The sequence below is a fragment of the Callithrix jacchus genome, chromosome 12 (genome assembly GCF_049354715.1).
Source record: "Callithrix jacchus isolate 240 chromosome 12, calJac240_pri, whole genome shotgun sequence".
Taxonomy (NCBI): domain Eukaryota; kingdom Metazoa; phylum Chordata; class Mammalia; order Primates; family Cebidae; genus Callithrix; species Callithrix jacchus.
In genome coordinates this window covers 72,031,414-72,057,659 of record NC_133513.1, presented here as the reverse complement: position 1 = coordinate 72,057,659, position 26,246 = coordinate 72,031,414, and the positions used below count along the sequence as shown (strand labels likewise).

General features: G+C 36.6%; 1 long non-coding RNA gene across 1 annotated transcript in view; it reads left to right on the top strand.

The window, feature by feature from the left end:
• The window catches only part of LOC144578698 (uncharacterized), a 76,473-nt gene that overhangs the window by 7,378 nt on the left and 42,849 nt on the right, over positions 1 to 26,246 (top strand). Inside the window, exon 2 of the long non-coding RNA XR_013524985.1 lies at positions 25,873 to 25,936. This is a non-coding gene — a long non-coding RNA (uncharacterized LOC144578698). The remainder of the gene's footprint in view (positions 1 to 25,872; positions 25,937 to 26,246) is intronic.

Sequence of the window (26,246 nt, the reverse complement as noted above, 5' to 3'; positions counted from 1 at the left end):
ATCCTTGGAAGATAGAGATAGTGTTTCCTGTCAGAGAAAAGCATAGGCATGTTTAATGACCACTATAGAAGATTTTGGGTTTCCTAAACTCAGGGTTTGTCTTTTGCAATGCAACCCTCTGTGCATCTCCCTACTGAAACTGGGGCTTGGAAAACTGGCACGAAAATGCTGATACTTTGGCTTTAGCTGTTGGCATAAATCCTAACCTGTCTTTTATCTCTGATCTTGGAGTCTTGTGTCTTCTACTGGCATTTATGAAACTGTGGCAGTTTAACCTATTAATTGGCAAGTAGGGTAGCATCTCAAACTCTATGCAGTCATTTGAAAGATTTTATTACTCTTGTTTTGCAGAATAGAGAACAGTTGTAGGAAGTGTTTTCAACTGCTAGTGTTTGTTACCTCTGATCTTATAGCTCAGTCTTTAGCCTTGACACTCTGCCTTGTTATAAAGATTAAATTCCCACTTTGAAGCAGTTTCTGGCTTTGAAGCACCCATGTCCCAGTTTTATTCTCTGTCCCAGGCATAGTCATCCGTTCATCTAGCCCAATATTTATTAAGCATATAATATCTATCTTGTTTTCATCAGTTCTCCTAAAAAATGAAATCTTTGAACCCCAACTCCCATAACTAATAGTATGATGGTGGAGAATAATAAAAATAATAGATGTAAAAGCATCTAATACAAATGATTCTCAAACTTTAGGTTGCATCTAAAATACTAGGATACTTGTTTTAAAACACAAAACTCCAGAATCTCATCTCTAAAAATTCTGAATTAGTATGTCTAGGTTAGGACCAAAAATCATAATTAAATAAGTTTCCCAAGTGATTCTGGTGCATGAAGGTCATAGACTTCTTTGAGAAGCATTGATCTATGGGGGTAAAATGAAGTTCCAAGGAACATGGGAATCCCCACTATTTAGTTCTTACTTCTATCTTATGCTTCCATTCCTTGTTTTCTGCTTTACATTCTAGCAACTCCCAACAGATTTTTATTTTTTCTCTCTTTTTTAATTTTAATTTTATTTTATTATTATTACATTTTTGTTATTTTCTTTCCTAACAGATTTTAATACTTTCTAATTCTATTCTTCCATATTTTGGCCATCTTTCTTCTCTACATAAACTAGCTAACCTCTACTCATCCTGTAGCTCTGGTGTCTCCACCTCCATGAAGCCTTCCACCATCCCAAAAAGGGATATATAGCACTTCCTCTTTCCTCCTAAAGCCTTCTGTGCTTACCTCTATTATTTAGATCTACCTTTGATTAAAATTATCTGTTTATGTCTATCTCTACCATCAGACTATAAACTCCTTTAAGGTAGGCCATGTGTCCAGTTTATCCTTATATGGGAAGACTATTATGGGATACCACAGTATCTGGTTTACAATAGACATTGGGTTTTGAAATCAGTTTTTGTTGAATTAATTAAATAATAAATAAATGGCTGAATGAATAAAGCCATTTCTTTGCAAGTAGCTTTCAGTATAAAATCATGTTATGATATACTATTGATTTTCTTAAAAACGTTGATTTCTTCTGATACAGAGCCAGAAATATGAGAAAAAAGGGAAAGAGCATAATGTTAAATTTTAGCATCATAGGGAGATTAAATAATTTACCCTGGCCAACTCATTTTACAGATAAGGAAACTGAGGTTTAGAAATGATGGGTGACTTGCCCAATGTCACACAACTTGTTAGGGGCAAAATAAGACTGGAAGTTTTTTTCTTGGTTCAGTCCCAAACTCTTCAAGCAAACCACGGTTCCTGCCTTTCAATTAATTATGTACCTACTCAAAGCCCTGCTGAAGTTTCTTCCATCCTGGCTTTTATTGACCACATCTGATATTGATCATGTTGATATTTCATATTATCTGGATAACTCATATACCACTTTTCCTTACATAAATTTGTCTTTGATATATATGCAGTATCGGGAGTATTTTCCTTAAATCTTCTGCTGCATTTATCTTCACGGTTTAGATTTTTGTTTTTATATGCTGTAAATCAAATTTGTCTCCTCATCTTGGCTGACTAATCTCTGATGAATAGATTTTTCTAGAGAATGTCTCCTTCACTACTATTTAGGGGAGGGAAATGTGATGTACTAAATAATAAACTCTCCTAGTTTTTCCAAATTCATCCAAAGCACAATCATCTCCATCTGTGTTTCCTCTGTCACTTTTATAATCAGATGTGGAAAATATTTAACATCTCATTGAGTCCTCCAGTTTAAATCAGTACACATGATAAATTGCATGGGGGTGTTTAATTTGTCTTGAAACAGAAACCTTTATCTTTGCCTGGCGGCCTAACCAGAGTTTAATAAAAGAAAGGCCCTTTGAAATAGATCTTATGCAATATGAGGTCTCACCCAGGTCTCTGAATAATTCATCAGGCAAGAATCTTGTTTCTGTTTATGAAATAATATTCTGAAGACCATTAGGGCTAGACCTGTGCAGTAGTCACAAAGTCCTTCTTGAGTTCCAGCTAGTGATATGCAGAAAATTATTGTGGCCACAATTCTTCAAACATATGGCCAAGTTCAAGGGAATTGGTTAACGTCTTGTGTTGCATCCAAAAGTTTCCAGTTATCAACAAAAGATGGCATAACAACATAATTACTCCTGATATATTCCAGTTAGGGATTCTAAGTAACCATAGTTGTGTGGGAGTAGGTGGTCTGAAATAACAGGAATCCGTGAAAATTTAAAGTGTAAATACACAACGGAGACCATTTACATATCACAACCAGACAAACGTATCCCACTGAGCTGAATGTGCTTTCAACAGGAAGCAGGGATTTTTGGGCCACCTCCCAAACCCTGATTCCCAGCCGTTGTAAACTATTTGAGATCCATTTTGTTTCCAGTTTTGCAACAGACTTCTCCAACAGCTTATTTGCTTCATGTGTCAACAAAGTTGAAAAACACAGTGCCTCTTACATAAGTTAATCAGAAATGTATAAAGCTATTGTTAATGACATGGTTACCCCCCAAGCTTGGACAAAGAAATTGCAGGCTGTGCCAGAGAAGCAGGCTTATCTTGCTGAGCCTTAGTATGTCTCCTTGATTCTTAGACAACTCTTATACTCATTGGTTTGGGATCCTTTTAAAGATTGTTTATTTTTAGAGCGATTCTGCTAGCCAAGGAATAGCAAAGTAAGAAAGGGAAAGAAAGACTTGTATAGCTTCAGGAAAACACGCACTGCCTGTTTTGGAGGAAAATCATCCCTGGGGATAAGGCCAAAGGGAGATCCCTGAAGGCAAATTCTTGACTGTCTAGGTCCTGTAGCTACACACACTATTGCCTTTATCTAAATATCAGCAGAAACTACCAAGCCTGTCTGTGCAAGTGGCAGTAATTCAGATTGTCTTTAAATGCAGCTCAGATCATGTCACTGAATCTTTACTGATTTTTATCATTCATAAAATCAAATGCAAACCTCACAGCCTGGCTCTCAATGCCTTCCAAAACTAAATAATTCTCTAATATTATCTTCCATTAATTTAATAAAACCTTATTGCCACGTAGTCCCTGAAATAATTAGCCCATGATGATTAATTTTATGTGTCAACTTGGCTGGGCCATGTTTATGCCTATTTTAATAATTATGAAATGTATGTTCAACATTATTCTGGATATTTTTCTGAGAATATTTTTGATGAGATTAATGAACATTTAATTAACATTTAAATTGGTCAACTCTGAGTAAAACAGACTGCTTACCACATGACATGGGTGGGTCTCACCAATCAGTTAAAGGCCTGAATAGGACATAAGACTGACTTTCTTCTGGTGGGAAATTCTGCCAACAAATGGCCTTCAGACTTGAATTGCAGCATCATTTCTTCCTGGGTCTCCAGCCCATTGGTCTTCCCTGCAAATTTTGGACTTGCTAGGCTCCATAATTACGTGAGCCAATTCCTTACAATACATTTTTTTCTATGTATATATATATCTTAATGGTCTTGTTTGTCTGGAGAACTGGCTAAAACATAGTCCCAGGCTTGTATGTTTTGTTGTCTTTGTTTATATGGTATTACAAACACTATTGCTAGTAATACTACTATTAGTATTTATTAAATCTTACTATGTACCAGGCACATGAACCGAATTTCCACACATTGTCTCATTTAATTCTCATAACAACTTATGAAGCAAGGACATAGAGTTATTAATTGCTTAAGATCATAACACTACTAAGTGGCAGAGTAAGAGTTTTGATTTTATCTTTCCTTTTGTGTCCTTATTCTAATATAAAAAATATACATTATATATATTTATATATGTGATATTATATAATATATTATAAAATATATATATTATAAAATATATATAATAATATACATATTATATAATGTATTCATATTATATTATATTATATATATTATATATAATATATTTTATAATATATATTTTATAATATATATTTTATATATAATATAATATATTTTATAATATATAATATATATTTCATAATATATATAATATATAATATATATTTATAATATATATAATATATAATATATATTTTATATTAGAATAAGGACACAAAACCCTTCTTCTAATGAGTTTGAATTTCAACAAGAAATTATATCTTTGAGAAAGTTAATTTTCTTATCAGTTTTTAAAATAATAGCTTAGCAAGCTTTCTGATTCTTTTCCCACTACATAGTGAGCTTGTGGAGAATGGGAATCACGTCTTTGTGTTTTTGTATCCTATTCAACACCACAGTGTTGTGCATAGTAAGTTTTCCACTTGTTCTAGGAAATTCTCTGATTACCTAAATATCAGAAGGATTCTGAAAAGGAAAAGAGATTCAGCCAAAAAGGAGTTGGTGAGGTTGGTCTCTGGCATCCCAGCTTTCTCTCTCTGGGCTCTCCTTTTCCTCCAGAGAGAACTCCCATTCCCCAAGGCACTCATCGTCAGAACTCTAAGAGGCAGAGGATGCAAGCATTCAATGAGAGTCAAGCTATGATGTGCTGGAGCCAGTTTGTACCAGCTCATGAGAGTCAATTACAAGCACCTTTTCTAAACTCTATACTCAATGATATAATACTGGAACCTTGAAATTGCCCATGTGTGAGTATTTACACCATGGAAATCAGTAAACACTACAAATCAGTGCTTTTCTCCCTCCCATCCAGAGAGCTGGTTTATCATTGAACTAGTACCTGCCCAAAGATGAGAGGGACCCATGATTCCAAATGCCTCCTGCCTTTTCCCCGCTCCCTTTGACCTTCTCAACTTTTGGATTCACAAAACTTTGTTAAGTGTCTTCTATAAGCAGTAGCTCTACCAGATGATGTGAAGAATATCATGGTTAATGCCATCTGGTTCCTTACTTAGGAACTGCTTTCTCACTGATAAAATAACAGACACACAAATAACTTGAATAATTACTGAGTATCCCACTTGGTTTTTCCCTCTTATTTGTTTTGAAATTCAAAGTATGAACATTTACCTGCATAAAAATGTAGAAAATGTAAGTGCCATGAGGACAGGAACTTTGACTTTTTATTACCTTTGCTGAATGCTAGGACAGTGTGAAGCACATGATGAGTGCTAAACAGTGAATGAATAAAATTACACATTAAAAAATGAAAAGACTATAATAAAATGTTAGCAATGCTTATCTATATAGAACTGATAGGATTATGGGTCACTTTCCTTTAGTTTTTGATGAGGGCTTATCTGTATTTTTCAAATTTTTAATGATGGGCATGTATTAATATTATATTAGAAGCTGAACAAAAAAAACAACTAACTAGAATTACACAAAGTAACCAATATTAATTTACCAGAAGGTACAGAAATATAAGCCTCACCAAAGCTAGTTGCTGAATAGTCTTATGGGAGTGTTTCTTAAAGGAAATATGGCTGGAGATATGTTTAAAATTCTCTTTGCTCAGAATCATTTTAAGCTACCTGTCACAAGGAAAGGATCCAGTAAAATAATTCACACTAAGGGCTGACTGGCAGCTGATACTGTCATTTCTTTTAGGAGGCAGTCAGTTCACAAAAATCTAAACTAGTGAATTATGTGGTACAAATCTTCCATATCCTTACTAATTTTTCATATGCTTTGTTTATCAAGTATAGAGAAAAGTACATTAAAGTTTCCCACTGTTGTGGTGTATTAGTCAGTCGCTTCAAGTAAAGTGCTTCATTTTATGTAATTTTTTCTGGTGTATTTTCCAAATCACTGATTTTTCCTTCAGCTGTGCCTAAACCAATATTTAAACAGCTTTGAGGTTCAAATTTTAATGATTAAATTTTATTTTTAGATATTTTATTTGTATTTTTTCTTTTTGTCTCATCAATGTTAATACTTTAACTACTTTTTATAGTTTTTTTAACTTATTTTATATTTGGTATCTGATCATTTCAGCATCTGTTGTCTCAGGCTGATTTTGTAGCTTGTGATGACTTGTTTTCTAGTGTGCTTAGTGACTTTTTAGTTGTGTACTCATATCACTCTGGGACATCTTTGAAGCCTGTCTTTAAGTTTATTACCCAAGAGAGAACTGGCTTTTACTTCTGTCAATTGTTTATGGTACCATCAACTTAAAGTCTTTTTAGACTAATTTTTTCAGCTATGTTTTTTTTAGGCTGCTTTGCAGTACAAGGTCTAGCTCCAGACCTGTGAGAGTAGCCTCACAATGAGTTGGGAATTATCAGGGAATTTTTTTCTTTTATTCTATACCATGTAGAACTTAGGCTGAGACAGCCAAGTGTTTCCATCACCACTTCTTTTTTTTTTTAAAAATTGTGAAGTCTAAAAAAAATTTTTGTGGGTACATAGCAGGTATGTATATCTATAGGGTACATGAGATATTTTGATACAGGCATGCAGTGTGAAGTAAGCACATCACAGAGAATGGGGTATCCATCCCCTCAAGTGTTTATCCTTTGAGTTACTAACAATGCAATTATACTCTTTTTTTTTTTTTGAAACAGAGTCTTACTCTGTCACCCAGGCTGGAGTGCAATGGCCTGATCTTGGCTCACTGCAACCTCTGTCTCCTAGGTTCAAGTCATTCTCCTGCTTCAGCCTCCTGGGATTACAGGTGTGCACCACCATACCTGGCTAACTTTTGCATTTTTAGGGTTTCACCATGTTGGTCAGGCTGGTCTCAAACTTCTGACCTTGTAATCTGCCCACCTTGGCCTCCCAAAGTGCTGGGATTACAGGTGTGAGCCACCATGCCTGGCCTATACTCTTTTATTTTAAAATGTATAATTAAGTTATTATTGACTATAGTTACCTTATTGGGCTATCAAATAATAGGTCTTATTTATTGTTTCTTTTTTTAATATATATATATATTTTATTGCACTTTAGGTCTGGTGTACATATGCAGAACATGCAGGATTATTGCATAGGTACATACATGGCAATGTGGTTTGCTGCCTCCATCCCCGTCACCTGTATCTGGCATTTCTCCCCATGTTATCCCTCCCCAACTCCCTGCCCCCTGCTGTTCCTCCCCTAATTATCCCCAACAGACCCCAATATGTGATGCTCCCCTCCCTGTGTCCATGTGTTCTCATAGTTCAACACCCACATATGAGTGAGAACATGTGGTGTCTGATTTTCTCTTCTTGTGTCAGTTTGCTGAGAATGATGGTTTCCAAATTCATCCATGTCTGTATAAAGGACACAAACTCATCGTTTTTTTTGGCTGCATAGTATTCCATGGTGTCTATGTGCCACATTTTCTTTGTCCAGTCTATCATCAGTGGGCATTTGGGTTGGTTCCAGGTCTTTGCTATTGTAAACAGTGCTGCAATGAACAGACATGTACATGTATCTTTATAATAGAATGATTTATAATCCTTTGGATATATACCCAGTAATGGGATTGCTGGGTCAAATGGAATTTCTATTTCTAGGTCCTTGAGGAATCACCACACTGTCTTCCATAATGGTTGAACTAATTTACACTCCCACCAACAGTGTAAAAGTGTCCCTATTTCTCCACATCCTCTCCAGCATATGTTGTGTCCAGATTTTTTAATGATCGCTATTCTAACTGGCATGAGATTCTATCTCAATGTGGTTTTGATTTGCATTTCTCTAATGACCAGTGATGATGAGTATTTTTCCTTATGTTTGTTGGCCTCATATATGTCTTCTTTTGTAAAGTGTCTATTCATATCCTTTGCCCACTTTTGAATGGGTTGTTTATTTTTTCTTGTTCATCTCTTTTAGTTCTTTGTAGATTCTGGATATTAGCCCTTTGTCAGATGGGTAGACCGCAAAAATTTTTTCCCATTCTGTTGGTTGCCGGTTCTCTCTAATGATTGTTTCTTTTGCTGTGCAGAAGCTCTAGAGTTTAATTAGATCTCATTTGTCTGAGCATTTATTCATTGTTTCTAACTATTTTAGGTACCTGTTAACCAACCCTATTTCCTCCCACAACTCCATGCTATCCTTCCCAGCCTCTGGTAACCGTCTGTTTATTCTCTATGTTCATTAATTCAGTAGATTTTATTTTACAAATCAAAACAGTAAGTAAGTACATGTGATATTTGTCTTTCTTTGCTTGGTTTATTTCACTTAACATAATGATGTCCAGTTCCATCTATGTTGTTGCAAATGACTGAATCTCATTCTTCTTTATGGTTGAATAGTGCTCCATTGTGTGTATGTACCATATTTTCTGTATCTATTCATCTGTTGATGGGCACTTAGGTTGCTTCCAAATCTTAGCTGTTATAAACAATGCTGCAACAAACAGGAATGCAGAGAGCTCTTTGATATACTGATTTCCTCTTTTGGATATATATCCAGCAATAGGATTGCTGGATTATATGTAGCTAGAGTTTTAGGTTTTGTTTTTTTGTTTGTTTGTTTGTTTTTGAGGAACCTCCAAACTGTTCTTCATAGTGCTTGTATTAACTTAATTCCCACCAGCAGTGTAGAAGGTTTCCTTTTCTCCACATGGTCATCAGTATTTATTACCTGTCTTTTGGATCTAAGCTATTTTAACTACTGTGAGATGATATCTCACTGTAGTAGTGGTAGTAGTTTTTTTTTTTTTTTAACCACCAACTTCTTTGTGGTTAATCTTTCCCCTACTTCATCCATTGACCTAATTGTCTCTTGGATCTCCTGAATTTATTCTGTGGTCTATGGATCAACCTTCCTTATTGCACTGGGTTCAGAATTTGTGTTTTGTCACTTGAGCATGGGCCAGTAATCCCAAGCTTACTGCTACTATAGACTTATAGATGACTCCTAATAGACAATGGCTTTCGTGTTGCTTTCTGCTTTGAATTTATGCTTTCTTGTTATTTTTTCTTTTTTTATACTCACATAGCCACACATTTAAAAATATTGATTTTATATTTTATAAAATGTTTACTTATTATAATAGTTTTTGGGGAACAGGTGTTTTTTTTTTATTACACAGATGAGTTCTTTAGTGATGATTTCTGAGATTTTGGTGCACCTATCACCTGAGCAGTGTACACTGTACCCAATGGGTAGTTATTTATCCTTTACCCTTCTCCTGCCCTTCTCCCTGAGTCCCCAAAATCCATTATATCATTCTTATGCCTTTGTGTTCTCATAGCTTAGCTCCCACTTATAAGTGAGAACATACAATATTTGGTTTTCCATTTCTAAGTTACTTTACTTAGAATAATGGTTTCCAACTCCCTTCAGGTTGCTGTCAATGCCATTATTTCATTTCTTTTTATGGCTGAGTTGTAATCCATGGTTTATACATACCACATTTTCTTTATCCACTCATTGATTGATGGGCATTTAAGCCACTTCTGTGTTTTTGCAACTATGAATTGTGCTGCTATAAACATGTGTGTGCACGTGTCTTTTTCGTATAATGACTGCTTTTTGTCTGGGTAGATACCTAGTCGTGGGATTGCTGGATCAAATTGTACTGTTTTCTTTTTCTTTTCTTTTTTTTTTTTGAGACAGAGTTTTACTCTGTCACTCAGGCTGGTGTGCAGTGGTGTGATCTCAGCTCACTGCAACTTCCACCTCCTAAGTTTAAGTGATTCTCGTTCCTCAGCGCCTTAAGGAACTGGGACTATAGGCATATACCACAATGCCTGGGTAATTTTTGTATTTTTTAGTAGAGATGGGGTTTCACCATTTTGTCTAGGCTGGTATTAAACTCCTGGCCTCAAGTGATCTGCCTGCCTTGGCCTCCCAAAGTGCTAGGATTACAGGCATGAGCCACCACACCCAGACTGGACCTTTTCTCTTGGCAATTTTTTTTCTATTATGGTTTCAATCTTGCTGCTTGTTATTGGTCTGTTCAGAGTTTCAATTTCTTCCTGATTTAATCTAAGAGGGTTGTATATTTCTAGGATTGTATCCATCTCCTCTAGATTTTCTAGTTTGTGCACATGGAGAGATTCACAGTAGCCTTGAATGATATTTTGTGTTTCTGTGGTATCAGTTGTAATATCTCCCATTTCATTTCTAATTGAACTTATTTGGATCTTTTCTCTTTTCTTTGTTAATCTCACTAGTGATCTATCAATTTTGTTTATCTTTTCAAAGAACCAAATTTTTGTTTCATTTATCTTTGTATTTTGTTTGTTTGTTTCAACTTCATTTACTTCTTCTTGGTTCTTTGTTATTTCTTTTCTTCTGCTGGGTTTGGGTTTGGTTCCTTCTTATTTCTCTAGTTCTTCAAAGTGTAACTTTAGATTGTCTATTTGTATGCTTTTTGATGTCAGCATTTAATGCTGTGAACTTTTTTCTTGGTACTGTTTTTGCTGTATCCCAGAGGTTTTGATAAATTGTGTCATTATTATCATTCAGTTCAAAGAATTTTTAAATTTTCATCTTGATGCCTTATTGACCCAAAGATCATTCAAGAGCAGATTATTCAATTTCCATTTATTTTTATAATTTTAAGGGTTCCTTTTGGAGTTAACTTCCAGTTTTATTCCACTGTGGTCTCAGAAGATACTTAATATGATTTTGATTTTCTTGAATTTATTGAGACTTGTTTTGTGACCTATCACTGATCTGTCTTGGAAAATGTTCTATATGCTGATGGAAAGAATGTATATTCTGAAGTTGTTGGGTTGAATGTTGTGTAAATATCTGTTAAGTATATTTGTTCTAGAGTATAGTTTAAGTCCATTGTTTCTTTGTTGACTTTCTGTCTTGATGACCAATCTACTGCTGTCAATGAAATACTGAAGTTCCCCACTATTGTGTTACCATATATGTAATTTTTTAGGTCTAGTAGTAATTGTTTTATAAATTTGGGAGCTCCAGTTTTAGTGCACATGTATTTAGGATTGTGATATTTTCCTGTTGGACTAAATTTTTATCATTACATAATGCCCTTCTTTGTCTTTTTTTTTTTTTTTACTGTTGTTGCTTTAATTTCTCTTTTGTCTAAGAAGAGCTACTCATAATTGCTTTTGGTTTCCTTTTACATGGAACATTTTTTCTACTCCTTCACCTTAAGTTTATGTGAGTCCTTATATGTTAGGTGAGTTTCTTGAAGAAAGCAGATACTTGGTTGGTGGACTTTTATTCATTCTGCTATTCTGGTATTTTGTTTTGTTTTGAGACAGTTTTGCTTTGCTGCCCAGGTTGGAGTACAGTAGCACAATCTCATCTCACTGCAACCTCTGCCTCTTGGGTTCAAGTGATTCTTGTGCCTCAGCCTCCATAGTAGCTGAGACTACAGGCATATATCACCATGCCCAACTAATTTTTGTATTTTTAGTAGTGGCAGGGTTTTGCCATGTTGGCCAGGCTGGTGTTGAACTCTTGGGCTCAAGTGATCTGCCCACCTTAGCCTCCCAAAGTGCTGAGATTGCAGGGGTGGGCCACTGTTCCTGGCCTGTGTATCTTTCAAGTGGATCATTTAGACCACTTATATTTAACATTAGCATTGAGATGTGAGCTACTGTTTTATACATCAAACTAGGTGTTGTCTAAATACTTTGTGGTTTTTTTGTATGCTATTGCTTTATAAACCCTGTGAGATTTATGCTTTAAGGTGGTTTTATTTTGGTGTATATCAAGGTTTGGGTCAAGATTTAGAACTTTTTATCACATTTATTGTAGTTCTGGCTTCGTAGTGGCAAATTCTCTCTACATTTGTTTGTCTGAAAAAGGCTTTATCTCTCCTTTCTTTGTGAAGCTTGGGTTTGCTGGATACAGAATTCTTGGCTGACGGTTAACTTGTTTCAGGAGACTAAAGGTAGGACCCCAATCCTTTCTGGTTTGTAAGGTTTCTGTTAAGAAATCTGCATTGATCTGATAGATTTTCCTTTATAGGTTACCTGATATTTTTGTCTCAAAGCTCTTAAAATTCTTTTCTTCATCTTGACTTTAGATAACCTGATGATTGTGTGCCTAGGTGTTGATCTTTTTGTAATGAATTTCCCAGATGTTCTTGGAGCTTCCTGTATTTGTATGTCTAGATCTTTAGCAAGGCCAAAGAAGCTTTCCTCAATTATTCCCTCAAATAAGTTTTCCAAATTTTTGTATTTCTCTTCTTTCTCAGGAACACCAGTTATTCCTGGATTTGACCATGTATCATAATCCCAAATTTCTTGGAAAATTTGTTCATTTTTTAAAAATTATTTTTCTTTGTCTTACTGGATTAATTCAAAAGCCTTGCTTTGAGCTCTGAAATTCTTTCTTCTGTTTGTTCTAGTCTGTTGTTGAAACTTTCTAGTGCATTTTATATTTCTCTGAGTGTGTCTTTAATTTCCAGAAGTTGTGACTGTTTTTTTCTTCATGATATCTATTTCTCTGGAAAAATTTTCATCCACATCCTGTATTCTTTAAAAAATTTCTTTAAGTTGTTTTTCATCTTTCTCTGATATCTCCTTGAGTAGCTTAATAATCAATCTTCTGAATTATTTATCTGGCAATTCAGATATTTCTTCTTGGTTGAATCCATTGCTGGCGTGCTATTGTAGTCTTTTGGGGGTGTTATAGAGCCTTGTTTTGTCATATTACCAGAATTACTTTTGGGGTTCCGTCTCATTTTGGTAGACTATTTCAGTGGAAAGGTCTGCAAGTCATTTTTGTCTCACAGGGTAATCTCTTGTTGTAGTGCTCCTCCCCTTTCCCTAGGTATGGGGCTTCCTAAGAGCCGGAATGCAGTGATTGTTATTGCTCTTCTGGGTCTAGCCATCCAGCAGCACTACCAGGTTCTGGGCTTGTGTTGGGGAATGTCTGCAAAGAGTCCTATGATGTGATCCATCTTCAGGTCTCAGCCATGGATACTAGCACCCGATCTGGTGGAGGTAGCAGAAGAGTGAAAGAGATTCTGTGAGAGTCCTTGACTGTAGATATGTTTAGTGTTCTGGCTTTCTCAAATGCTGAGTTTGCTAGCAGTAAAGTTTTCATGTGGATACACTCAGGAAACCAGGATATTTCAGGCAATTGTTTTAGCTGTAGTTTTCTCCTTCCTGGGAGCAAGGTTATTCTGTTGCTGTAATGACCTGAGTTTGTTGACCTTCAACCAGGAGATGGTGGTTTCAAAAGAGCACCAGCTGTGGTATTAATAGTGGGATTTGAGTTTTCCGTAAATTGGCCAGGGTAAGTATTCTGGGTTCTCAAGCAATGGGCGGGGCCATAAAGCTCTTAAGAGTTTACGTCTTTTGTCTTCAGCTACCAGGGAAGGTAGAGAAATACCATCAGGTGTGGGGAGGGTTAAATGAGTCTGGGCTCAGACTCTCCTTGGGTGGGACTTGCCATGGCCACTGTGGGGGGTTGAGGGATAGTTCTGGAATTATGTTCCAGAGAGGATTATGGCTGCCTCTGTTGTGTCTTATAATTTGCCACAGAAGTGGGGGATAGCTGGTAGTGAAAGGTATCACCCAGCTCCCATGTAGTTAGTGAGGCCAGTCTTACTCCCACAGTGCCCTGCTAACATCACTGAGTGCAGATCCAGGCAGCTTGCATGTGAAACTCATACTCTCCCGAGCATATAAGCTTCCCCACTGAGAAAGCAAGAATGGCTTTCAGGCCTTGCCTCTCCCTCTCTGCCCACAATGTCAGCAGCAGCTCCTGCACTCATATCTGCAGCAATTCCCATTTGTCCCCACTCCAGATTCTGCTCAAGAAAATTCATGCCCAGTCAAAATTACTTCAAATTTCAGTTGGGAGATTCTTTCACCTTGTGGCTCCTGCCTAATTCTGCAGGCTGCCTTCCCAAGGGTCCCTGTGAGACATAGTCAGGGATGGCTTCCCTGAACTTGAGCTGCAGACTGGGAGTGGCTACAAGCCTCTTCCCACTGCTGCTTCCATTTTAATATTTCACATTGATATGGTTTGGCTGTGTTCCCACTCAAATTGCATCTTGAATTGTAGCTCCCATAATTCCTATGTGTTGTGGGAAAGTCCCAGTGAGAGGTAATTGAATCATGGGACAGGTCTTTCCTGTGCTGTTCTTGTGATACTTAATAAGTCTCATGAGATCCAATGGCTTTATAAAGGGGAGTTACCCTGCATATACTCTCTTGCCTGCTACCATATATAAGGCAGATGTGACTTTGCTCCTCCTTTGCCTTCCACCATGATGGTGAGGCCTTCCCAGCCATGTGGAACTGTAAGTCCATTAAACTTCCTTTCCTTTGTAAATTTCCCACTCTCAGGTGTGTCTTTATTAGCAGCATGAGAACATACTAATACAGCATGGCTCCCTAAATCCATTTCAGCTCTAGGTAAGGTTAAATCCTCCTGTGATCTGTATTTTCAGGTTCCAGTGGAGATGTTTGTTTGGAGGCAGATTTTCCCCCCTCACATTTTGGGAACTCACAGTTTTTTTTGCCTGTCTTGTAAAATTTGCAGCAGCATGCCATTTCTTTCAAAGGATCTGTGAATTCTTTTGATTTTCCTGGTACATTTTCCTGCAGTGGTTCTTGGAGCACAAATCCCCAGTGTGAGTCTTCCCGTGCTGTCCTATTCATCCAAGTGGAAGCTTCACATTAGCTCTATCTCCTATCTGTCATCTTTCTCATATCTTTATACAAAATTGTGTATGTTGTGTTCTGAGAGGGTTTATCTGGAATATAGATTGCCTTAGTGCCAAAAATGGATGTCCTGTGTCCAGGCATAGGATGTTATTACAAAAAGAAAGGAAATAAGAGGAATAAACATGGGCCTTATCACCTTCAGGAAGATAAAAACAACTTGTTATCTCAGTGAAGAAGGATCAATGTCCTTATCACCCCTTCTGTCATCCATAAAATCTATCTATCCTTATCCTCTTCTCATCATGTCATCTACTCCAACTACTAAATAACAAGAACTCCCATTTATTTGGGCACTTGATATGTACCAGTCACTGGTAAGTGCTTTATATGTTTTATTTCATTTAGTCTTTAGAGTGGCCCTGTGATATAGGTAAAATTTAAATTCTTATTTTACAGAAGAGGAGCTGGAATTTCAGAGAGGTTAATCTATATACCCATAGGAATAGAGTCAGACTACATGCTTGTCCTCTAAAATATCCTGGCTGCTCTGACTGATTGATGGGCAAACTGATGTGTAACTCTCAAGTAAGTGTCTTAAACTGAAATAAGCTTAGAAGTCACAGTTAGTTAAAGTTAAAGGGCTTAATTTGCAGAGAAATCTCAGAGCTTTTGATATATTCAGTGTTGTTTGTGAAGCTTTAAAGAACTAGATGGAGTATATAGCTTATTCCAAATTCCTTTGATCATAGAACTCTCTTTCTGGAGGGGATTTCCAGTATCTGCTATGCTATAGAACCCACTTTGACAAATGTTGCTCCAAAATAATGAAATTTATTCTCCTTCTGTAAACTTAAGCATCAAAAAATTTGAAAACACCAGAGAAACATGAAAAAGTCTTTAAACTTTATATGAATGCCTTTAAAATAAAGAAAAACAAATGGAGGTACCCAGCTTGATCATTCTTCTAATCATGTAAATTTGTCTTCAATGACACTTCCAATAATCACTACCACCCTCAGATGGCTTATTATTACTGAGGACGTTCCAAAGACAGAGTCACAGTCTTAAGGGAGTGAGAAACTGAAGGGCAGTTCCCAAACTTCCTAATTTATGGATAGCATTGTTGGTACAAGTGCAAGGCTTGGAAAGACTTTGAAGAAGCAATTCTCATTGGGAGATTTATATTTGGTGATGCAAAAATCCCAAGCAATCTCACCAAAAGGAATACATAAAAAGGCTAACAGTGACAATCACTGGGTGGTAAGATTGTGAATGATTGTTATTTTTACTTTTAATTTATCCATATTTTTAAAAATGTCAACAGTGATTGTGTATTATTTATGCAATAAGACAAGTGTTTTCAAAAAGGAATCTTATAATCATTTAAAAGGGAAAATACATTTTAAAAATGGAGGAATCTGAAGCTTAGAGGAAAGTGAGTTTTCCAAAGTCACATAATCTGTCAGAGGTAAGCTGGATTCTTGAACTCCTGACCAGGGCCCTCCTCAGAATACTCCATATTACTCCACAGTCACAGAGGAATAGTCACTGCCAGGGTGGTTCCTCCTCAAGAAGGGAGTTGTCAAAAGAGGAGAAACATGTCTTCTGGGTGAGTGAGTCCTTTCCCTCTTTGAACCATAGGAAGGCTATGCTTACAGTTGCACAGATTCTCCTGCTTGTGGTACAGGGTTTGCTACTATTTTCTGTCTAGGAAATTGTCACGAAAGGAGGGAGAAGGGCTTACATTAGGAGTATGGGAGCGTTAAGTTTCTCTCAAGACACTATTCTATAATAAGTGGAGCATTGTGGCTGCTCTTTTTTTCCCAGGCTGCTTATTGCTATTGAGTTCCTTTCTGCTCCCACAGAAGACAAGGAGAAGGAATGTCACAGGGGCTTGAGTATCCCTCTAGGGAAGAGTGGCTGGAACACCTAATGTGAAAGTTTGGGGAATCTTTGGCTGCTGAGGTTGAGAGATTGGGAGGTCTGTGGTGATTCTGGAACTAATTTTACAAAATAGACAATGAAGTAATTGATTGATTCACTGTTTTCCGTTAAGATTGTGTTTTTGTGGTTTTTCTTGTGGAAATAATAGCTCAGAGGGATGATGATATAACATTGGAGAAAGGATGTTGGAACCTCACCCACCTGTATTTGTCTTCCCATGCAACTGGAGCAGTGGAAGTTAGAAAGAATTCTACCCACAGAGGGGTAGAATTGGAAGACACACTCAGAAAGCCTTGTGGCCAACCTCCTCAGTTTTCATACAGGGGAACTAAATGTTAGAGACGAGAAAATGGTAAATATTTAAATATTTATTGACCATCTAGTATGTGCCAAACACTGTGTTAAGAATTGAAGGTACAAAAGAAAACAACATAGATGAGCCTCTGCCTTCAGCAATGTAGAGGTCTTGAGAAGTGAAATGACAAAACGAACTCAGAAACAGAATCTAGTTCTCTTAGGTCTGATCTTTCTTAAATTTTCCATCCGGAATACTTTAAGCTCCTAAGAATTTCTATGACTTTGGGCAACTCACTAAACATCTGTAGGCTTCAGTTTTATGAACATAAAGAAAGAAATTTGTACATTTACTCACTCATTTATTTACTAGAAATTTACTGACAACCATCTGTATCCCAAGCATAAAGCATATGAAACACATAAAATAGGAGCATTTATGCTGAGAGTAAACTTCCATCTGTCAATAATTCTCTCCAAACAGTAACCAATAGGTAGCTGGAAATTCCAGAGTTAGCTGTAGTTTCTTTTTTGCCATTCAAAGTTGGCTTCTTCTCTCAATTGCCTTGAATCCCCACTTGGATTTCTGCCTTCCTCCTTTACTTGCCTCCCTCCCTCCCTCCCTCCCTCCCTCCCTCCCTCCCTCCCTCCCTCCCTCCCTCCCTTCCTTCCTTCCTTCCTTCCTTCCTTCCTTCCTTCCTTCCTTCCTTCCATTTTTTCCCTCTCACTGGCTTCTTTTCATTTGAAGTATAAACACTAACACTAGGGAATTTATTTACACAAAGAGATTTAAAAGTCATTAAGCTGTACACTTGCATTGGTACGTTTAGTATACTCTTGCTTTGTAGTTGCTCCACATTGAAACTTTTATTTATTATTCCTAAATGTGAAATTTTTCAAGTCTCACAGTTTTATTTAACACAGGGAATGTCAATACTGGATTGTATTCACCACTGTATCAGGAAAACATGTTACTGGCATTAATCCCAAAGAGGGCAAGGGTGAGAGGAAGAAAAAGGAAAAATGCAAAATGGTATGACTGATTCTTGACATGTCCAGATAAAAAGGAAGAAAAAAGTACTAGTCCTTATCGGAGCAAATAGTGTTATCTCCCAAAGTACACAGAATTTCCAATATTAACCAACCTGTACCCTTCAGAAGACATTTTCTCATAGCTGAAGAATCACATTCATGTTGGCAGTTGATTTGTAAGGGCAGGAATGTGGTTTCTTGGACCATTGCCTCACTAGAATGGAGAAAGTGTAGAAATAGGTGGTGTTCATCTGTTTGTTTTTCAGTTCACTTGTATATAATTTTTTTCTATCAATTTTGAGAAGATTCATGGCAGTTGATTCTTGAAATAAGCAAAAGTTTGTGAGCATTCAGTGAAACACTGCATAGCAGTGCTTTCAAGGTCCTGTTTCAATAAGTGAACAAGGTGAATGTGCATGTTCTTTTTGAAGACCATTGTTGTATCAGCTCAAAAACTGACCATCTCATTGATGCAGCCCTTCTGTTAAACTGGAAGCTCTTTCCCCTAGACACTCTGCATCCATTCACTGCTGGTAGAGTGTGTGTGTGTGTGTGTGTAAGCATATACAGATGGTGAATTTATGGGCTGATTTATAAAAAGGGCAGGTCAAGGCTGGAGAACAAAGTTCACTTTTAGAATTGGCAGGGTTTTGATTCTGCCATAACTTGGTTTTTCTCATGCTGGAAGTACTCCCTGGGAGACTAAGTGTGTGCTGTTTCAGCTATTTTCCTATGGGTGGGGAAAAATGACAGTTCTCTTAAATCCATTCTTCTCCGAGCAACAGGAACACAACCAGGCCATAGGCTGGGAGAAAAACTGTCCTCCAGAAAATTCTACTTGATACTTTATCTGTGTTTTTATTATTTGTCTTAATGTCTGTATTTCCATTTACTCATGTATAAAACTGTACAATGGTATTTCATATACTCAGTTCTTTGAAGAGTGCCACAGAGAAGTACTTAATATCTCTTAGCCACAAGTACTATTACTCTGCTACTACTGGGGCTACTACTGCTGCCAGTCTTCCTGCAATTACTTCTCTGAGTCACTTCAGTATTGTATTTGGACACTCAACAACTATAATATTATTTTGAGCTCCAGAAACCTATGATGTTTTAGAATTCTGAAACATCAAAATGTCCTCTGAAGGGTACAGATTGGTTAATATTAGAAATTCTTATGTGCTTCAGGAGATAACACTGTTTTCTCTTTCTTTCCATAACAGAAACCTCAACTCAAGTTGGCTTAAAAAACAAAACAAAACAACTTAGTTTCACTGCTGGCAATATATGAGCTAAGATAACCTGAATTCTTACCAATATAGACAAACAGAAATGCTGGATCAATTATTTCCAGAAGCTTTTAAACTATAAATTCAATTTATTTAATTTTTTAATTATTCTATTAATCAGATGATCTATTTTGTCATGGGTGAATTTTGGCATTTTTGGTTTTCAAGGCATTTGTCCACTTTTTTCTTTTTAAGTTGTCAAATTTTTGTCTGTGGAGTTGCTCATATAATTTCTTCATTTTTTTTTAATGTCGGTAGGGGTCTAGGTGATATTTTCTCTTTAACTCCTGATATCAGTAGTGTATGTCTTCTTTCTTTGTCAATTTTGATACAATGTTAATTTTATTAATTTTTAACAGGACAAGATTTTGGTTGTATTTACTTTCTTTCTGTTTTCAATTTTATTGATTTATGTTATGTTCTCCTCTCTGGAAGTACTCTCTGCTTGCATTGGGTTTATTTTGCTCTCCTTTTTTGAATTTCTCAAGGTTCTTTCTGTTAGCATTTGATGCTATAAATTTCCCTCTAAACACTACTTTGTCATCTGACAAATTTTGATATATTTTGCTTTCATTTTGTTCAAAATATTTTCTAATTTATCTTGAGACTTCTTTAATGCATGGATTATTTAGAAGTGTGTTGTCAAGTGTTCAGAGATTTCCTGATATCTTTCTATTATTGATTTCTAGTTTAATTCTAGTATAGTCACAGAACATACCTTGTATACTATCAATTCTTTTAAACATGTTAAACTTTATTTTATAACTCAAGATACTGTCTATCTTGGTGAATATTTCATGTGCACTTGAAAAAAAATGTATATTCTGCTATTGGTCCTGGAATGTTCTAAAAATTTCAGTTAGATCCAGTTAGTTGATATTGTTTTATGGTTTGTTAATATCCTTGCTGATTTTTTATTAGTTCTATCAATTCCTGATAGAGGAGAGTTGAAGCCTTTAGTTTTGATGAGGGATTTGTCTGATTCTACTTTTGGTTTCATGCATCTTGAAGTTCTATTGTAAGGAACAAACATATTTAGGACTTGTTTTATCTTCTTAGTGAAATGACCCTTTATTATTATATAATGTCCCTCTTTATCCTTGGTAAATTATTTTGCTCTTCATTTATCTTTCTCTGATATTAATACAGTCACTCTAGCTTTCTTTTGATTAAGATTTACTTAGAATATATTTTCCCATCCTTTATTTTTAACCTATCTATATCATTATGCTTAAAGTAAGTTTCTTGGAGACAGCATATAGTTCAGTCATGTTCTTCAATCCACTCTGACAATATCCGTCTTTTAGTTAGTGTTTCAATGCAGAATAACTTTGACATCTCCCACAACACATAACTGTCACAACCAAAAATGTCTTCAGATATTGCCAAATGTGTCCCTCTTTCCTTTCTTCTTCCTTACCTTCCTCTTTCTTTTCCTTTCTTTCCTTCCTCCCTTCCTTCCTTCTTCCTTCCTCTTTTCTTGCTTTCTTGCTATTTTCCCCCTCCCTCCTTTCTCTCTCTCTCTTTCTTTCTTTCTCTGTGTCTCTCTTTCTTTCTTTTTCTTTCTTTCTTCCTTTCTTTCTATGCCCGAGTGAAATTGCTCAAGTTAAGAACTATTGCCCTAGAGATTTCAATGTGCATCCTCAACCAGTTAGTTTACCTTAACAATATACTTCCTAAAGAATGTAAGAAACTTATAACTTGACATCATTTGTCCCTTTTTCCTACCTTTTGTGCTATTGTTGTCACATATTTTACACCTATATGTTTTTAGTTCCAAAAGATGCTGTTGTTGTTGCTTTATTCATTTATTTGTATTTTTGGGACAGAGTCTTGCTGTGTTGCCCAGGCTGGAGTGCAGTGGCTCGATCACAGCTTATTGCAGCCTTGACCTCCTGTGCTCAATCAGTCCTCCAACCTCAGCCTCTCAAGTAGCTGAGACTACAGGTGCATGCCACCATACCTGGCTAATTTTTTAGTATTCTTCATAGAGACAGGGATTCACCATGTTGCTTAGGCTGGAATCAAGCTCTGGGCTCAAAGAAACCTCCCTTCTCAGCCTCCCAAAGTTCTGGGATTACAGGCATGAGCCACTGTGACTTGTTGCTTTAAATAGTTAGTATTCATTTACATTTATTCACAGACTTATATTATTTTCAGTGTTTTTCATTTCCTTTCAATTTTCTGTGTTTCTAGCTCAGAAAATTTCCCTTCTGCTGGTAGAACTCCCTCTATTACTTACTTCAATGCTGTGCTGGTAGCAACAAATTCTATTTTAATTTGAAGGAAATATTCTTACTGGTATATATTCTAGGTTGAGAGGTCTTATTTGCCTTTTTGTTTTTTCATTTTAAAAATATCATGACACAGTTTCCTGATTTCCACAGTGTGTCATTTTGGGTTCCAGGAGAAGCAGACATCAAGATGGGACTAAAAATATAAGAGGGGGAAATGTCTGTAAAGGGTAAAAGAAGGACAGGAGTAGGCAGGGAGAACCTTCAGACACCAAGACAGGTCCAGCACCTGTGAAAGAAGACAGGTGAGGAAGGATTAGGCCAGAAGAACCTCAGCCTATTGACGAGTTGGCTAAATTCATGGCCAAGTCAATAGAGATCTCCTGAGCCAAAATTCCCTGTTAAAGAAATTCTGCATCTACCAATATAGCTTGATTTTCATACCTCCATTGTGCTAATTTATTGACTGGATTTGACGCGAAAGTTATAGTGGATTCAACAGTTCAGCAGCTGTCAACAAGATGAGCTCCCCACAGCACAGTCTCTTGAAGGGAGATTTGAGGGGTGCAATTCCATGGCTGTCACACATCGTTTTTTTGTTTGTTTTTGTTTTTTTTTTTAAGTTAGTTGTCAGTCTTATTGTTGTTCTCCTGAAGACATAGGCTTTTTTCTTTCTCTGGTTGTTTTAAAACTTGTTATTCTTTTTCAACAATTTGTACAATGTGTCTAGGTATGGTGGGTTTATTGTTATTGTTGGTGTTGTACTTATTCTGCTTAGGGACTCTTGAACTTCTGGAATTGGTGGGCTTGTATCTTCCACTATTATTAGAAATTTCACAGTTGTATGTTTTCAAATATTGCTTCTGCTCCATTCTCTCTACTTTCTCTTGTTTGAGACTCTTATACATACTCAAGTATGTTCCTCATCTTGACATACTCTTTCTTTCTTTCCAGTTTGGTTTTTCTCTGTGGTTCAATTTGAATAGTTTCTATTGATCTGTCTTTAAATTCACAAATCCTATCATCTATGTCCAGTTTGCTTTTAAACCCACCTAATTAGTTATTAAATCCAGACATTATGCTTTTCAGTTCTAAAATATCAATTTAAAAATTTTGTAGAGGCCAATTATCTGTTAAAACATAATTTTCACTGTTTTTTAACAAGCCTTTTAAAACATTTTTTTAAACAAATCATGGTCTTTTCTTATAACTTTATTATCTGAGTTCTCTGCGGGCTTATATTTTTTTATTGTTGTTACCTATCCTCATTGTTTTAATGTACAGTACCTTTTGATTGCATGCTGGGCATTGTGTATAAAACAACTGTAGACTTATGATGATGTCTTCTACCAGAGAGCTATCTTCTTTTTTTCTGTTGTTGTTGTTTGTTTGTTTTTGTTTGTTTGGACCAGGAGCTGATTATCTCAATTCAATCGAAGTCTGAGTTGAAGTAGGACTTCATTTACAATTTTAGCAAGATTCTGTCCATCCCTGGTTTATCCTTGCTCTTTAGATATAGTCTTTCCAAGCTTTTGATTGAGAGCCTAGAGTACCTATTTCTTCCCAGATCTAAGAAAATTTTTCCTTTTTTAGTCTTTTTGAAACAGAACCTTGCTTTGTTACCCAGCATGGAGTGCAGTGGTACGATCTTGGCTCACTGTAACCTCTGCCTGCAGCGTTCAAGCGATTTTCATGCCTTAGCTACCTAAGTGACTGGGGAAACAGGTGGCTAATCTTTGTATTTTTAGTAGAGATGGAGTCTTGCCATGACTGGTCTTTAGCTTCTGGCCTCTGGTGATCCACGTACCTTGGCCTCCCCGTGTGCTGGGATTACAGACTTTTTCTGTACTTATACATCATGTGGTCCTCTATAGCTCTTTTATGACTTTAACATGTTTCTTTCAATGCATCTGTTTCTTATTAGTTGCTGCAGCAAGACCCTTGACCTGCTTTGACCTACTACATTCTACCCAGGAGCAGTAGCATATATACTCTGTTATTCGTACTAATAACATGGCAACAAAAAATCTTAAATATGCTTTATTTCATACAAATGCAAGTACGGCTACAGAAAAAATTCCTAGATCAAAAAGTATATGCATTTGTAATTTTTGTAGGTGTGATAGTTAATATTGAGTGCCAACTTGATTGGATTGAAGGATATAAAGTATTGATCCTGGGTGTGTCTGTGAGGGTGTTGTGAAAGGAGATTAACATTTGAGTCATTGGGCTGGGAAAGGAAGAGCCACCCTTAATCTGGTGGGCACCATCTAATCAGCTACGAGCGAATATAAAGCAGGCAGAAAAATGTGAAAGGTGAGACTGGCCTAGCCTCCCAACCTACATCTTTCTCCCGTGCTGGATGCTTCTAATCCTGGAACATTCAACTCCAGGTTCTTCAGTTTTGAGACTCAAACTGGGTCTCCTTGCTCTGCAAGCTTGCAGACAGCCTATTGTGGGACCTCGTCATCATGTAAGTTAATAATAAACTCACGTATATATGAGTTTAATATAAATATTAACATATATATGCCTCCTATTAGTTCTATTCCTCTAGAGAACCCTGACTAATAAAGTAGGCATCACCAAAATTCTCTCCTTGGAGATTATATCATTGTATATTTCTACCAGCAATATATAAAAATGCCTATTTTCACAGCAGCTTTACAAATACTGTGTATTAACTTTGAATGTTGTGAGTTCAGGAGTAACATTACCAGAATGTTGCATTAAGAAGGTTAATGTAGACATAATATGTTAGATGGATTGAAAAAGACCAAGAAAAGTCACTTACCTCATAGTTTTGTCTCTGTTTCTAGTGACCTAAAAAGTGATGGCCAACTGTATTCATGCTTGAAAACATTTCCCGACTTTTCTAATCAAGTCTCTTTTTAGCTGGAAAGTTGATGGCTCAAAGTTCTTTCACAGGTTCAGTACAGATGTTAGGAGATTTTAATGGCTGTGATGTATTACATCTGTTTGTCACACTAAGCTCAGCATCTGTGTCAGGAACAGCCAGTTTTGTGATTCAAGAATCGACGAGACAGAGATGGCTGTGGTTTCCTCTTAGGGCTCTAGCAGATGAGACACTTTGGGGACAGAAAAGAACATGAGATGCTGTTTCTGTTAAGAAGAAATCTGTTCCTGCCTCATTCTTGGTCAAAACAGCCGTAAGCCTGATAAAACAATATTGCATGCTAGTTTCAGGAATGTAACTCAACCATTTCAGTGTTTCCTTTCTGGGTCCCTGTGGACTTCTAACCCTCACTTTAACAGTAAGGCTATATTATCCTCATTTTCTCTTGCCATCTCTCGGCTGTTTTTCTTTCTCCTGGGTTCAGTGAGTCATTTCCTCAAGTTCTCCCTGGTTTGGCTTCAAAAATTTAGGATTGTCCTCTTCTCCCCTTCAGGCTTGAATTCCTCTTAGTGTTAAAGGCCTTTCACTTCTCAGTGTCTGAGATGGGTGGGCTTGAGATAAAATCCTTCCTTAAATCTTAGCATGCGTGCTGGAGAAAGCCTAACATATACCAGAAAGAGGTAACAAAAAGAACATTCCAAGGAAACTGGGAGGATGCAGGGGAAAGTGCACATTCATGCTTCATTCAAGTGGCTGATACGAATGCATTACCGAAGTATTATACTTCAAAAGCTTCCTTTGTAATAACATGAAAGAGTCAATGCTTTCTGATAAACTTCATGTAACTTTTTATTGTTCTTTCTTACCAGTTACATTTTCTCAACTGGTATAGTTGTTAAGCACTTGAGCCCTGATGTCAGATGGGTTAAGGGTCCAAATCCTGCCACTACCACCTTCTAGCTGTATAGCCACCCATTGGCAGGTTATTTAACCTGTAGGTATTTTGGTCTCCTTATCTAAAAATATGGCAAGCCCCATAGCATCCTCTTCATAGGACCGGTAGAGCAATCAAATCAGGGGAACCACGTAGGAAGGGCTTCATAGATAGTAGTTATTACTATTATCATTCCTATGGAAATTTAAGTTGATGCCATTTGCTCTTATGTTCTTCTGGGATGTTCACATGGTATTTAACAAACAACTAGGTCTAGATCAGGTCTTGACAAACTACAGAAAACTACAATTCTGGAGCATGCCCCTTTTTGTTTTACAGGCACACAGCCACACCCATTTGTCTGCTTATTATCTCTGGCTGCTTTTGCTCTACAATGGCAGAGGTGAGTAGTTGTAATAGGCCATATGGCCCTGAAGTTCAAAACTATGGACTAGATCGCTCTTTATAGAAAAGTTTGTCAACTCCCGGTTTAGAAAATCATATTTTTAAATTTTTCGACTAAATAAGTAGTCATGGACATATTGTAATTCTGCGCCTCAGTGTCTCTAACTGAAAAAGGCATGAATTAGGCATATATTAGACGGCTCCTAAATAGAATCTGTCTAGAATTATTCAGCCATCATTTTTACTCATGGAGCCCAGGAATTTGCAATACATTTGGGTTATCTGGTGGGTTCTTCCAGTGCTTTAAG